Source organism: Watersipora subatra, chromosome 5 (genome assembly GCF_963576615.1).
Source record: "Watersipora subatra chromosome 5, tzWatSuba1.1, whole genome shotgun sequence".
NCBI lineage: Eukaryota > Metazoa > Bryozoa > Gymnolaemata > Cheilostomatida > Watersiporidae > Watersipora > Watersipora subatra.
In genome coordinates this window covers 45,779,431-45,794,985 of record NC_088712.1, presented here as the reverse complement: position 1 = coordinate 45,794,985, position 15,555 = coordinate 45,779,431, and the positions used below count along the sequence as shown (strand labels likewise).

At 33.4% G+C, this 15,555-nt stretch overlaps 8 non-coding genes across 8 annotated transcripts; all 8 read left to right on the top strand.

Annotated features, from left to right (window-relative positions):
- Position 1: 1 nt before the first annotated feature.
- On the top strand, positions 2-165 carry LOC137397792 (U1 spliceosomal RNA). Its single transcript, XR_010978841.1, has one exon. It is a non-coding gene; the product is annotated as a U1 spliceosomal RNA (small nuclear RNA).
- A 1,198-nt stretch (positions 166-1,363) lies between these two features.
- Positions 1,364-1,527, top strand: LOC137397778 (U1 spliceosomal RNA). Its single transcript, XR_010978828.1, has one exon. It is a non-coding gene; the product is annotated as a U1 spliceosomal RNA (small nuclear RNA).
- Positions 1,528-2,727: 1,200 nt separating this feature from the next.
- Positions 2,728-2,891, top strand: LOC137397706 (U1 spliceosomal RNA). The gene has a single exon (XR_010978758.1). It is a non-coding gene; the product is annotated as a U1 spliceosomal RNA (small nuclear RNA).
- A 1,202-nt stretch (positions 2,892-4,093) lies between these two features.
- LOC137397724 (U1 spliceosomal RNA) lies at positions 4,094-4,257 on the top strand. Its single transcript, XR_010978775.1, has one exon. It is a non-coding gene; the product is annotated as a U1 spliceosomal RNA (small nuclear RNA).
- Positions 4,258-5,460: 1,203 nt separating this feature from the next.
- On the top strand, positions 5,461-5,623 carry LOC137397821 (U1 spliceosomal RNA). Its single transcript, XR_010978869.1, has one exon. It is a non-coding gene; the product is annotated as a U1 spliceosomal RNA (small nuclear RNA).
- Positions 5,624-6,831: 1,208 nt separating this feature from the next.
- On the top strand, positions 6,832-6,994 carry LOC137397820 (U1 spliceosomal RNA). The gene has a single exon (XR_010978868.1). It is a non-coding gene; the product is annotated as a U1 spliceosomal RNA (small nuclear RNA).
- A 1,222-nt stretch (positions 6,995-8,216) lies between these two features.
- LOC137397684 (U1 spliceosomal RNA) lies at positions 8,217-8,380 on the top strand. The gene has a single exon (XR_010978737.1). It is a non-coding gene; the product is annotated as a U1 spliceosomal RNA (small nuclear RNA).
- Positions 8,381-9,585: 1,205 nt separating this feature from the next.
- On the top strand, positions 9,586-9,750 carry LOC137397828 (U1 spliceosomal RNA). Its single transcript, XR_010978876.1, has one exon. It is a non-coding gene; the product is annotated as a U1 spliceosomal RNA (small nuclear RNA).
- The last annotated feature ends 5,805 nt before the right edge of the window (positions 9,751-15,555 follow it).

The window sequence follows — 15,555 nt, the reverse complement described above, 5'->3', positions numbered from 1 at the left end:
CATACTTACCTGGCACAGGGATATCCATGATCAAGAAGGTGGATTCCTCAGGAAGAGGCCTTACCATTGCACATCGGTTTGGTTGACACCTGCGATTATCCCAAATGTGGGTAACTCGGGTGCATAACTTTTGGTAGTGGGGGACTGCGTTCGCGCTATCCCCTAAAAATATGACAAAAATCTACAGATTGTTTTCTGACAGCTATAGCTGTAAACAGTATAGCCGCTTTGTCAACAGGTCAGCTGCGCTGACAAATCAGATTTCAGCCGGTGCAAAATATAACGATATTTTCATGTTTAAACCTATTAAATTTCTATATACGCTATAAAAAAGGGCTGATACAGTAGTGTGCCTAAAAATTATTTTTCATTAAAGTTCCTTAAGTTCAGATTAAAAACCACATTTTGAATTAATAAAATAAAACAATGGATATGATTAAGACAGTTAACGAGACTAATATTGATGATTGAGATAATCGATTTTCCCAGGTACTCCTTTAGTAAAATCTTAGCAAACACTACAGCAATAACAAAAAAGGTTAATTGATATTCATATTAGTGTGACAATATTAGAACTAGTTTGTGGACGCCTTTCTACTGATCATTTTGTATTATGGATTCAAATAGGTTGGAAAGTTTTGAAATAGTTATCTTCCGTAGGTAGTGTTCAATTGAAGAGAGGCCGTTTTCACAACACTGCTTCTATAATGGTTCTCTATTGGAAGCATGGTTCATAAACAGGCAGCAATCAAATTGAAAGTTTACAATATTTACGTAACTATGAACTGCAACTGTTATAATCGACAGTTGAAAAGCAACACAAGAAAACATTAATGACCCTAAACAGCCGACTCACCATGGTTCTAAGGTTATCTGATGTCGACTTTGTGATGAAACAAACACCCATGAGTGTAGACGTTTGTCATTGGTGATTGTTTTGTATTGTCGAAACTTTGACTAAGTTATTATAAGATGTTATTCGATGTTGATTCATGTGTTTATTCCATTGTTACTTTGAAGTTGTTTGTTATGATTTAAATATATTAGAAATATCTAATATTGGCGAATGCCCAAAGTTAAATTTAAACCGTCACTTTTTCATTTTAAACTAGTTATTTATTTAATGGATTTCATATTTTAAAATCGTTTCCCCGGTTTATTGTCAATCCACAAATATTGTTTCATGTATAAGCGTGTTTTCACCTAGGTATTCAATTAATTCATAACAAATGATTCAGTTTTTTCAAAGTATATTTGAAACAATAAACAAAGTTTAATTTCGGAAAGCGTAAAAATTTGTTTTGACACTGCACTATACTTGCGCATGGCTTAGTCTACTAACATGTCTAGGGTAGCACAACTCATACTTACCTGGCACAGGGATATCCATGATCAAGAAGGTGGATTCCTCAGGAAGAGGCTTTACCATTGCACTTCGGTTTGGTTGACGCCTGCGATTATCCCAAATGTGGGTAACTCGGGTGCATAATTCTTGGTAGTGGGGGACTGCGTTCGCGCTATCCCCTAAAAATATAATGACAAAAATCTACAGATTGTTTTCTGGCAGCTATAGCTGTAAACAGTATAGCCGCTTTGTCAACAGGTCAGCTGCGCTGACAAATCAGATTTCAGCCGGTGCAAAATATAACGATATTTTCATGTTTAAACCTATTAAATTTCTATATACGCTATAAAAAAGGGCTGATACAGTAGTGTGCCTAAAAATTATTTTTCATTAAAGTTCCTTAAGTTCAGATTAAAAACCACATTTTGAATTAATAAAATAAAACAATGGATATGATTAAGACGTTTAACGAGACTATAATATTGATGATTGAGATAATCGATTTTCCCAGGTACTCCTTTAGTAAAATCGTAGCAAACACTACAGCAATAACAAAAAAAGTTATTTGATATTCATATTATTGTGACAATATTAGAACTAGTTTCTGGACGCCTTTCGACTGATCATTTTGTATTAAGGATTCAAATAGGTTGGAAAGTTTTGAAATGGCTAACTTCGTTAGATAGTGTCCAATTGAAGCGAGGCCGTTTTCACAACACTTCTTCTATATTGGTTCTCTATTGGAAGCATGGTTCATAAACAGGCAGCAATCAAATTGAAAGTTTACAATATTTACGTAACTATGAACTGCAACTGTTATAATCGACAGTTGAAAAGCAACACAAGAAAACATTAATGACCCTAAACAGCCGACTCACCATGGTTCTAAGGTTATCTGATGTCGACTTTGTGATGAAACAAACACGGATGAGTGTAGACGTTTGTCATTGGTGATTTTTTTGTATTGTCAAAAATTTGACTAAGTTATTATAAGATGTCATTCGATGTTGATTCATGTGTTTATTCCATTGTTACTTTGAAGTTGTTTGTTATATTTTAATTATATTAGAAATATGTAATATTGGCGAATGCCCAAAGTTAAATTTGAACCGTCATTTTTTCATTTTAAACTAGTTATTTATTTAATGGATTTCATATTTTAAAATCGTTTCCCCTGTCTATTGTCAATCCGCAAATATTGTTTTATGTATAAGCGTGTTTTCATCTAGGTATTCAAGTAATTCGTAACAAATTATTCAGTTTTTTCAAAGTAAATTTGAAACAAGCAAAGCTTAATTTCGAAAAGCGTAAAAACTTCTTTTGACACTGCATTATACTTGCGCATGGCTTAGTCTACTAACATGTCCAGGGTAGCACAACTCATACTTACCTGGCACAGGGATATCCATGATCAAGAAGGTGGATTCCTCGGGAAGAGGCTTTACCATTGCACTTCGGTTTGGTTGACGCCTGCGATTATCCCAAATGTGGGTAACTCGGGTGCATAATTTTTGGTAGTGGGGGACTGCGTTCGCGCTATCCCCTAAAAATATAATGACAAAAATCTACAGATTGATTTCTGACAGCTATAGCTGTAAACAGTATAGCCGCTTTGTCAACAGGTCAGCTGCGCTGACAAATCAGATTTCGGCCGGTGCAAAATATAACGATAATTTCATGTTTAAACCTATTAAAGTTCTGTATACGCTATAAAAAAGGGCTGATACAGTAGTGTTCCTGAAAATTGTTTTTCAGTAAAAGTTCCTTAAGTTCAGATTAAAAACCACATTTTGAATTAATAAAATAAAACAATGGATATGATTAAGACAGTTAACGAGACTAATATTGATGATTGAGATAATCGATTTTCCCAGGTACTCCTTTAGTAAAATCGTAGCAAACACTACAGCAATAACAAAAAAGGTTAATTGATATTCATATTAGTGTGACAATATTAGAACTAGTTTGTGGACGCCTTTCTACTGATCATTTTGTATTATGGATTCAAATAGGTTGGAAAGTTTTGAAATAGTTATCTTCCGTAGGTAGTGTTCAATTGAAGAGAGGCCGTTTTCACAACACTGCTTCTATAATGGTTCTCTATTGGAAGCATGGTTCATAAACAGGCAGCAATCAAATTGAAAGTTTACAATATTTACGTAACTATGAACTGCAACTGTTATAATCGACAGTTGAAAAGCAACACAAGAAAACATTAATGACCCTAAACAGCCGACTCACCATGGTTCTAAGGTTATCTGATGTCGACTTTGTGATGAAACAAACACCCATGAGTGTAGACGTTTGTCATTGGTGATTGTTTTGTATTGTCGAAACTTTGACTAAGTTATTATAAGATGTTATTCGATGTTGATTCATGTGTTTATTCCATTGTTACTTTGAAGTTGTTTGTTATATTTTAATTATATTAGAAATATGTAATATTGGCGAATGCCCAAAGTTAAATTTAAACCGTCATTTTTTCATTTTAAACTAGTTATTTATTTAATGGATTTCATATTTTAAAATCGTTTCCCCGGTGTATTGTCAATCCACAAATATTGTTTTATGTATAAGCGTGTTTTCACCTAGGTATTCAATTAATTCATAACAAATGATTCAGTTTTTTCAAAGTATATTTGAAACAATAAACAAAGTTTAATTTCGGAAAGCGTGAAAATTTGTTTTGACACTGCACTATACTTGCGCATGGCTTAGTCTAGTAACATGTCTAGGGTAGCACAACTCATACTTACCTGGCACAGGGATATCCATGATCAAGAAGGTGGATTCCTCAGGAAGAGGCTTTACCATTGCACTTCGGTTTGGTTGACGCCTGCGATTATCCCAAATGTGGGTAACTCGGGTGCATAATTTTTGGTAGTGGGGGACTGCGTTCGCGCTATCCCCTAAAAATATAATGACAAAAATCTACAGATTGTTTTCTGGCAGCTATAGCTGTAAACAGTATAGCCGCTTTGTCAAAAGGTCAGCTGCGCTGACAAATCAGATTTCAGCCGGTGCAAAATATAACGATATTTTCATGTTTAAACCTATTAAAATTCTATATACGCTATAAAAAAGGGCTGATACAGTAGTGTGCCTGAAAATTATTTTTCATTAAAGTTCCTTAAGTTCAGATTAAAAACCACATTTTGAATTAATAAAATAAAACAATGGATATGATTAAGACGTTTAACGAGACTATAATATTGATGATTGAGATAATCGATTTTCCCAGGTACTCCTTTAGTAAATTCGTAGCAAACACTACCGCAATAACAAAAAAAGTTAATTGATATTCATATTATTGTGACAATATTAGAACTAGTTTGTGAACGCCTTTCGACTGATCATTTTGTATTAAGGATTCAAATAGGTTGGAAAGTTTTGAAATGGCTAACTTCTGTAGATAGTGTTCAATTGAAGCGAGGCCGTTTTCACCACACTTCTTCTATATTGGTTCTCTATTGGAAGCGTGGTTCATAAACAGGCAGCAATCAAATTGAAAGTTTACAATATTTACGTAACTATGAACTGCAACTGTTATAATCGACAGTTGAAAAGCAACACAAGAAAACATTAATGACCCTAAACAGCCGACTCACCATGGTTCTAAGGTTATCTGATGTCGACTTTGTGATGAAACAAACACGGATGAGTGTAGACGTTTGTCATTGGTGATTGTTTTGTATTGTCGAAAATTTGACTAAGTTATTATAAGATGTTATTCGATGTTGATTCATGTGTTTATTCCATTGTTACTTTGAAGTTGTTTGTTATATTCCAATTATATTAGAAATATGTAATATTGGCGAATGCCCAAAATTAATTTTAAACCGTCATTTTTTCACTTTCAGCTAGTTATTTATTTAATGGATTTCATATTTTAAAATCGTTTCCCCTGTCTATTGTCAATCTGCAAAAATTGTTTTAAGTATAAGCGTGCTTTCATCTAGTTATTCAATTAATTCATAACAAATTATTCAGTTTTTTCAAAATATAATTGAAACAATAAGCAAAGTTTAATTTCGATTAGCGTAAAAATTTGTTTTGACACTGCATTATACTTGCGCATGGCTTAGTCTACTAACATGTCTAGGGTAGCACAACTCATACTTACCTGGCACAGGGATATCCATGATCAAGAAGGTGGATTCCTCAGGAAGAGGCCTACCATTGCACTTCGGTTTGGTTGACGCCTGCGATTATCCCAAATGTGGGTAACTCGGGTGAATAATTTTTGGTAGTGGGGGACTGCGTTCGCGCTATCCCCTAAAAATATAATGACAAAAATCTACAGATTGATTTCTGACAGCTATAGCTGTAAACAGTATAGCCGCTTTGTCAACAGGTCAGCTGCGCTGACAAATCAGATTTCAGCCGGTGCAAAATATAACGATATTTTCATGTTGAAACCTATTAAAGTTCTGTATACGCTATAAAAAAGGGCTGATACAGTAGTGTTCCTGAAAATTATTTTTCAGTAAAAGTTCCTTAAGTTCAGATTAAAAACCACATTTTGAATTAATAAAATAAAACAATGGATATGATTAAGACGTTTAACGAGACTATAATATTGATGATTGAGATAATCGATTTTCCCAGGTACTCCTTTAGTAAAATCGTAGCAAACACTACAGCAATAACAAAAAAGGTTAATTGATATTCATATTATTGTGACAATATTAGAACTAGTTTGTGGATGCCTTTCGACTGATCATTTTGTATTATGGATTCAAATAGGTTGGAAAATTTTGAAATAGTTATCTTCCGTCGGTAATGTTCAATTGAAGAGAGGCCGTTTTCACAACACTTCTTCTATATTGACTCTCTATTGGAAGCATGGTTCATAAACAGGCAGCAATCAAATTGAAAGTTTACAATATTTACGTAACTATGAACTGCAACTGTTATAATCGACAGTTGAAAAGCAACACAAGAAAACATTAATGACCCTAAACAGCCGACTCACCATGGTTCTAAGGTTATCTGATGTCGACTTTGTGATGAAACAAACACGGATGAGTGTAGACGTTTGTCATTGGTGATTGTTTTGTATTGTCGAAACTTTGACTAAGTTATTATAAGATGTTATTCGATGTTGATTCATGTGTTTATTCCATTGTTACTTTGAAGTTGTTTGTTATATTTTGATTATATTAGAAGTATCTACCGTAATATTGGCGAATGCCCAAAGTTAAATTTAAACCGTTATTTTTTAACTTTAAACTAGTTATTTATTTAATCTATTTCAAACTTTAAAATCGTTTTCCTGTCTATTGTCAATCCGCAAAGATCGTTTTATGTATAAGCGTGTTTTCATCTAGTTATTCAATTAATTCATAACAAATTATTCAGTTTTTTCAAAGTATATTTGAAACAATAAGCAAAGTTTAATTTCGGAAAGCGTAAAAATTTGTTTTGACACTGCATTATACTTGCGCATGGCTTAGTCTACTAACATTTCTAGGGTAGCACAACTCATACTTACCTGGCACAGGGATATCCATGATCAAGAAGGTGGATTCCTCAGGAACAGGCCTTATCATTGCACTTCGGTTTGGTTGACGCCTGCGATTATCCCAAATGTGGGTAACTCGGGTGCATAATTTTTGGTAGTGGGGACTGCGTTCGCGCTATCCCCTAAAAATATAATGACAAAAATCTACAGATTGATTTCTGGCAGCTATAGCTGTAAACAGTATAGCCGCTTTGTCAACAGGTCAGCTGCGCTGACAAATCAGTTTTCAAAATTGTGCCGGTGCAAAATATAACGATATTTTCATGTTTAAACCTATTAAAATTCTATATACGCTAAAAAAAAAGGGCTGATACAGTAGTGTTCCTGAAAATTATTTTTCATTTTTCATTAAAGTTCCTTAAGTTCAGATTAAAAACCACATTTTGAATTAATAAAATAAAACAATGGATATGATTAAGACGTTTAACGAGACTATAATATTGATGATTGAGATAATCGATTTTCCCAGGTACTCCTTTAGTAAAATCGTAGCAAACACTACAGCAATAACAAAAAAGGTTAATTGATATTCATATTATTGTGACAATATTAGAACTAGTTTGTGGATGCCTTTCGACTGATCATTTTGTATTATGGATTCAAATAGGTTGGAAAATTTTGAAATAGTTATCTTCCGTCGGTAATGTTCAATTGAAGAGAGGCCGTTTTCACAACACTTCTTCTATATTGACTCTCTATTGGAAGCATGGTTCATAAACAGGCAGCAATCAAATTGAAAGTTTACAATATTTACGTAACTATGAACTGCAACTGTTATAATCGACAGTTGAAAAGCAACACAAGAAAACATTAATGACCCTAAACAGCCGACTCACCATGGTTCTAAGGTTATCTGATGTCGACTTTGTGATGAAACAAGCACGGATGAGTGTAGACGTTTGTCATTGGTGATTGTTTTGTATTGTTGAAAATTTGACTAAGTTATTATAAGATGTTATTCGATGTTGATTCATGTGTTTATTCCATTGTTACTTTGACTTTGTTTGTTATATTTTAATTATATTAGAAGTATCTACCGTAATATTGGCGAATGCCCAAAGTTAAATTTAAACCGTCATTTTTTCACTTTAAACTAGTTATTTATTTAATCTATTTCAATTTTTAAAGTCGTTTTCCTGTCTATTGTCAATCTGCAAAGATCGTTTTATGTATAAGCGTGCTTTCATCTAGGTATTCAAGTAACTCATAACAAATAATTCTGTTTTTTTAAAGTATATTTGAAACAATAAACAAAGTTTAATTTCGAATAGCATAAAAATTTGTTTTGACACTGCATTCTACTTGCGCATGGCTTAGTCTACTAACATGTCTACGGTAGCGCAACTCATACTTACCTGGCACAGGGATATCCATGATCAAGAAGGTGGATTCCTCAGGAAGAGGCCTTACCATTGCACTTCGGTTTGGTTGACGCCTGCGATTATCCCAAATGTGGGTAACTCGGGTGCATAATTTTTGGTAGTGGGGGACTGCGTTCGCGCTATCCCCTGAAAATATAATGACCGAAATCTACAGATTGTTTTCTGACAGTTATAGCTGTTTACAGCATAGCCGCTATGTCAATAGGGTCAGCTGCGCTGACAAATCAGATTTCAGTTGGTGCAAAATAGAATGATATTTCCATGTTTAAACCTATTAAAATTCTATATACGCTATAAAAAAGAGCCGATACTGTAGTGTTCTTAAAAATTATTTTTCATTAAAGTTCCCTAAGTTCAGATTAGAAACCACATTTTGAATTAATAAAATAAAACAATGGATATGATTAAGACGTTTAATGAGACTATAATTTTGATGATTGAGATGATCGATCTTCCAAGGTACTCCTTTAGTAAAATCGTAGCAAGCATTACTGCAAAAACAAAAAAAAGTTAATCGATATTCATGTTATTGTGACAATATTAGAACTAGTTTGTGGACGCCTTTCTACCAATCATTTTGTATTGAGGATTCAAATAGGTTGGAAAGTTTTGAAGTGGCTAGCTTCTGTAAGTAGTGTTCAATTGAAGAGAGGCCTTTTTCACAACACTTCTTCTATAATGGTTATCTATTGGAAGCAGGGTTCATAAACAGCCAGCAATCAAATTGAACGTTTACAATGTTTATGTAACTATGAACTGCAACTGTTATAATCGACAGTTGAAAAGCAACACAAGAAAACATTAATGACCATAAGCAGCCGACTTACCATGGTTCTAAGGTTTTCTGATGTTGACTTTGTGATGAAACAAACATGGATGAGTGTAGACATTTGTCATTGATGATTGTTTTGTATTGTCGAAAAATTGACAAAGTTGTCATAAGAAGTTATTCGATGTTGATTCATGTGTTTATTCCATTGTTACTTTGAAGTTGTTTGTTATATTTTAATTATCTTAGAAATATCTGATATTGTCAAATGCCCAAAGTTAAACTTATACGGTCATTTTTTCATTTTAAACTAGTCACTTATTTATCGGATTTCATTTTTTGAAATGGTTTCCCCTGTCTATTGTCAATCTGCAAAGATTGTTTTATGTATAAGCGTGTTTTCATCTAGTTATTCAAATAATTCATAACAAGTAATTCTGTTTTTTCAAAGTATATTTGAAACAAGAAGCAAAGTTTAATTTCGAATGGCGTAACAATTTGTTTTGACACTGCATTATACTTGCGCATGGCTTAGTCTACTAACATGTCTAGGGTAGCACAACTCATAGTTACCTGGCACAGGGATATCCATGATCAAGAAGGTGGAATCTTCAAGAAGAGGCCTTACCATTGCACTTCGGTTTGGTTGACGTCTGCGATTTTCCTAAATGTGGGTAACTCGGGTGCATAATTTTTTGGTAGTGGGGACTGTGTTCGCACTGAGTGTTTTAAAGGGCTGATACGGTCGTGTTCCTGAAAATTATTTTTCATTAAAGTTCTTTAAGTTCCGATGAAAAAGCACATTATGATTTAATAAAATGAAACAATGGAAATGGCTGAGACTTTTAATGAGACTATAACTTTGAAGATTGAGATGATCGGTCTTCCCAGGTACTCCTTCAGTAAAATCGTAGCAAACACTACAGCAACAATAAAAAAATTTAATTGATATTCATGTTATTGTGTCAATATTAGTCCTAATTTGTGAACTCTCTCTTACCGAATACTTTATACTATAGATTCAGAAATATTTAAAAATTTTGAAGTGGCAGGCTATCGAAGGTAGTGTTCAAATGAGTGGTGGCTTTTTTTCGCAACAGTTTTTCTATAATGGTTATCTATTTGAAGCAGCATTCAAAACAAGGCCGCTTTCAAATCGAAGTTTTAAAATTTTGATGTAACGATAAATTGCATCTGTTGTAATCGACAGATGAAAAGCAACACAAGAAAACATTAATGACCATAAACAGCCGTTAAGTACTTACCTGGCACAGGGATATCCATGATCAAAAATGTGAATTCCTCAGGAAGAGACCTAACCATTGCACTTCGGTTTGGTTGACGCCTGCAGAAACTCTCAGAACTAAATAGGACAATTAATGTTGTTCTATTTCGCTCTCATAGTTTTTACGTATTAATACTAAATTTTTTCTTAGCCTCTGTAAGAATAACAATACTCAGATCGTACAAATAACAAAAAACACGCTAACTACACCACATCTTAACTAAAGTTTTATTGTAATATTTCAACAACAGATGAATTTTACTAAAGGCTGAGGATATCATTTCATACTTCTGACATACATGTAGAACCGCAGAACAGAAGTGAACGCGAACGCTGTTAAGGTAGCAGCAACAAACGCTTGACTAAATTGTTCTCGTGGATAGATATTACAAATGTACGAGTTAAATCACAAATACACGCCCAAATAACTTTGACTATAGCCTACACGTTGCACGCTATTTACAGACATTCATAGAGTTGTCACCATTATCAATATTTATTTTATCTATCTAAATATAATTTACAATACTTGCGCGGACAAAGTTTTTATTACAGTGGGGTATAACATCAGCGTTAACATTATTTTTTTGCTGTTTATTATTATTTTATTACTTATCGCCCATTTTTGCTACTTAAGAGTGACAACTCATACCGCTGTTAAAATAATAACATATTGATCTTGCTAACCTGTCAATTACTGGCTACGCTTTGTGGCTAACTGCTGTGCCAGCTGCTAATACCACTTGTGACATGACACATTCCTTTCACATATGCATAGGTTTGTAGCACGCACTAGCAAACATTCTTGTAGTATTTCAGTCTTATTATAGACCTTTTAGAAAGGATAGCTCAGAAATTTGGACAAATATCTAAGTTCAGAGGTTTTTAAACAGTAACCGGGAGGTCTAGAGTACTGAGATGGTCATCAAGTGAGCTGACAAGCACAGATAATAGGTACATGCACAGATACTATAGAGACCCGGAAGGTGAAGAGTTGGTGGAAGTGACAGTGTTTTTGGTGGGAACACTCAATGTGGGTTTTGAACCCTGTATGATGCGATGTTGTAGTTTCATCTTCCTTCTATGACTGCACACAGATGACTGGATAATCATTCTAATATACTGCAGTAAAAACAGTCTATTTTTTATAGCAAATAATTGCTGGGTAAATATACCTCAGTTCCCATCTGAGAGCAAGATTTATCTTCTCATAGGAAAAAAAATTGTAAACACAAAATCATGTTATTCCACTTTCAGAAACAAGAATATCAAAAATATATCACAGCTGCCACCTGAGATCAAGATTTATTTTTTCATAGGAAAAAAAACTTCTATTTTCTCCACAAACACAAAAACATGTTATTTCACTTTCAGAAACAAGAATATCAAAAAGATTGGACAATCTCATGTATAACAAATTGACTCACCATAGTAAAAGGTCAGATAATGTGATCAGCATTTTAACTGCGGTCAGATTTGTTGAAAATAATTTTAAAACATCTTGGCACGGTAAGATCACTACGAAGCCAAAAAAATTGCAAATGATTGAAAAGTAGCAATACTTTCTGATGGAATCCACTTAAATTTTGTCTAAGTTCAGATTTAAGCAAATGCATTTTTTTAGATGCTTTGTTTACCATTTTTATCCATTATTAACAATCAGTTAACAATCAGTTAACAATCAGTTAACAAACAGTTAAGATCAGAATGTTTGGAGCTGGGCTTTAAATTGACTCTGTAGTTCACAGAAAATAGAGGGAATCAGATCTCTTTACCAAACCCGATATAAACAGAAAGCCTACAGCATAGGACCGCAAATACTTATATGTGGTGAGAGTTATCAGCACTGGTTTTAGTGAATAGACAATTTCTTGAATAATCATCTGGGAGTATGCCATGAGCCGCATTAGGGCGGTCACAATTTTTATTAATTTCCTTCTAATTTTTTCAGTATGGATAAGTTAGTCAAATTGAGTTTCAACAGTAACTGTTAATCTCTTTGGAATGATTTGCAAGCATTCATGATCTTTGCTGGATTTATCAAAATATTCTAAAATAATAGTGTTTTACTTTTGTATACACTCCTCTGAATCGATGAAACAATTTAGATGTTTTAAATGATTATATGTTATATTTATTCAAGAGCTACAAGTGGTTATTACTAATCGTTATACTAATGCATTGTAAACGTATTATTAAAAGATTCATACATGTACCTGTTAGCATTAGGTATTGGAAGAAAATATTAATTTAAAAAAATATATTTCAGAACCATTTCATATAATTATGAAAGTGTTTTAATGTGATATATTATAATTCTTGTCGGTTTTCACAATTGCCCAAGCCTCTCCTTTTTAATTAACATTCTGTCCTTCTATCTGCCCTTATTTCCTTCTTTATTGCATCTTTGTGTTTGTCTCCCTCTAACTTTGTTTAAAATCTAAAACAATCATTTGTTAACATTAGAAACTTGGTTTTTTGTGGCTGTTAGCATCAGGATCATGCCTCTCAACAAGCACTAGCAAACTCCCTTCTAAATCAGAAGCACGTTTGTTTGTACATGTACTTACATCAGATACATGTTTTCCAACAAAATCACACTTTGATCTATCTGCACAAAGAATTCGCTTTCTATATGATTAAAAAACCTGACTTTATCTATTAACTCCAAAAGAATGTTTTAGTCTATTAACATGATAGGCTCAAATTTAAGAATACAATGGTAAAGTTATGCTACAGCCATATATAACATACTTCAAGCTTCTGCTTCATTCAGACAATGAAAACGGCTATCAAAATTATAATTTTAAATGTAATTACATTTTATCCAAACTTAATTTTTCAATAAAAAAGTAAACGCTATTTTATTTTGGAAAATATATTATTATAAATATTACTCTAATTTTTAATACTTGAAAGAATGCCATGAAAACTAAAATCCATTAGATAAACAATGATATGAAAACTATGGTGTGTGCATAAACAAGTCGGTAGTTTGTGCTTCTTCTGATGTGCATTTGAACTGGCTGACATTTTGTGCTTTTTCTGGTTGTTTGTACAAAAATAGGACCATAGTTTGTTATTCTTACAGTCTTTACACTAACATTCTGATAGTTTGTGCTTTTTCTGATGTGTATACAAACAAGCCAACATTTTGTGTTTTTGTTGTACATGTAGAGCCTGTAGTTTGTCCTTCACTGACTTTCAATATTAAAAGTCTGGTAGTTAGTGTTTGACACAGTGTTTACACAAATGAGCTGGTTTGCTACATCTCTATTAAATAGAACATAAATTTTATGTTCACTTGAACAGGCAGGTAAATTGGTCTCAGACTCTCCTTATTGGCCTTTTTTGCTATGCACAACCCTTAACAAACTATTAACTGCGTGGTTTTGTAAAAGCTAGTAAATAATCATAATCGGCAAGCAAAAATATTCATTATCAGAACATCATTTGTACAGGTACATGTAGGTCGGTAAATTTAAATATATATATAGTAACATTTCCTGTTCAATTTTCATAGCTAATGAGCCTTAACATGCCATTAGCTTTGAACTAGGTGGTAATGGCGCAGATGTTGGATGGCAAAAAATCAAAAACTATGAAGGATAAGGAACTGTATGAGTCAGCTGTTTTGTTTAAACAAGTGTAAGGGTTGGTTTGTGCTCTCAAGTTAGAATCAGAGCGTAACCTGCTAAATTGAAATTTATTCAGCATAGCAAGAAATCCTTGTATCTTTGTATTTGAATGAAAATCAAGCAAGCAGTTAAAATCGGAAAGAACTAAATCATGCTTATGAAGAAAGGATCTAGGTCAAACCAATAAAGGTTTACCAAAACAAGCTTCAAGTGAAACCAGTAAATGTTTAAATGTTTACAAGAATAAGCTTCAAGTGAATCCAGCACATGCTCACATGAACACACTCTAAGTAACACCATTAAATTTTCACATGGACAGGCTTTAAGTGAAAGTGGTACATGTAAACATAGACAGGCTTTAAGTGAAATCAGTTCATGTCTTCAAGAACAAGCTATAAGTGAAACTAGTACATGTTTACAAGGACAGGCTCTAAGTGGAATCAGTACACGTACACAAGGACATGCTCTAAGTAACACCAGTACATGTACACAAGGACAGGCTCTAAAAGTAAGCAGTACATGTTCAGATGGACAGGTTCACAACTCATTAGAACAAAAATAAGTACAGAAGTTTCATTATCTATCTGTTGCGAATTGAAGAAAGGTACAATTTGTTTTCAGGACATTACAATATGCTATAACTGACACATTTTCATTGTCAATGCTTAGTTATATGAGGCAATAATATTTTCTCTTTAGTAAGATATTAATTAAAATGCAGTTTTATTTTTGCTAACCAGTTTTGCTTCATATTAATCTTGCTCCAGTTAACCATATCTCCTACTAGCCCCTAATATCAGCTATGCCCGCAATTTCTACAATTTTCAATCAAATAGCCCAGATGAGAGTGTTTATTAGGGTCTCAAACACCAGATGTTGTTTTAAACCTAAATATTTTTTGCAACCTGCCAAATTTAATTGTCAAAGCTCTCACGTAACTGTTCTAACCATGTTTTTCAAAAGCTCCTATGCTCATTATGTCAAAACACGGCGAGCATGTAGTATATTCAACAGAATGTCCAACTCACCGTGGAAAGAGCAGCTAATTACAAATATTCATTATTTATTGACCATATCATTCTATCCTTGCAGACAGTAGCTTGACAAATTCCATTTTCACATGACTGTTATTATTTTGAATACAAGCTTTGTAGCACGTTTAGCGTGAGTAGGTTTAAAAACATCTTAACATTTCACCTCATCAAAACATTTTATATTCACAGCTGAAAATACGCTCTGAAAATTCAGAAGGATTGTGCATTACGACCATCAGCTAGTATGTTTGTTATGCAATTATTACACTTTAAAAGCTGAGTTTATTGATAGATATATTTTTGATGTTGATTGGCATGGCAATGCGCTTTCTCTCTGTTGCCACCATTGGGCTGATTTTATATCACATTTTTACACGCTTTGACGGTTCTCAAGTATTCAGTGTTAAGCTATCATACGTAATCATCAAAGCTATCCACAGCCTTAAGTGAGTCTTTGTATAACACATTGTGCTCTGATGATATCATTAATTATGATATGTTACTCAGATAAGTGGTTTTGAAGAGAAATATCCTTGTCTTTAGTCTCTGTAAGCAGTGAATCATTTTTTGAACTTACT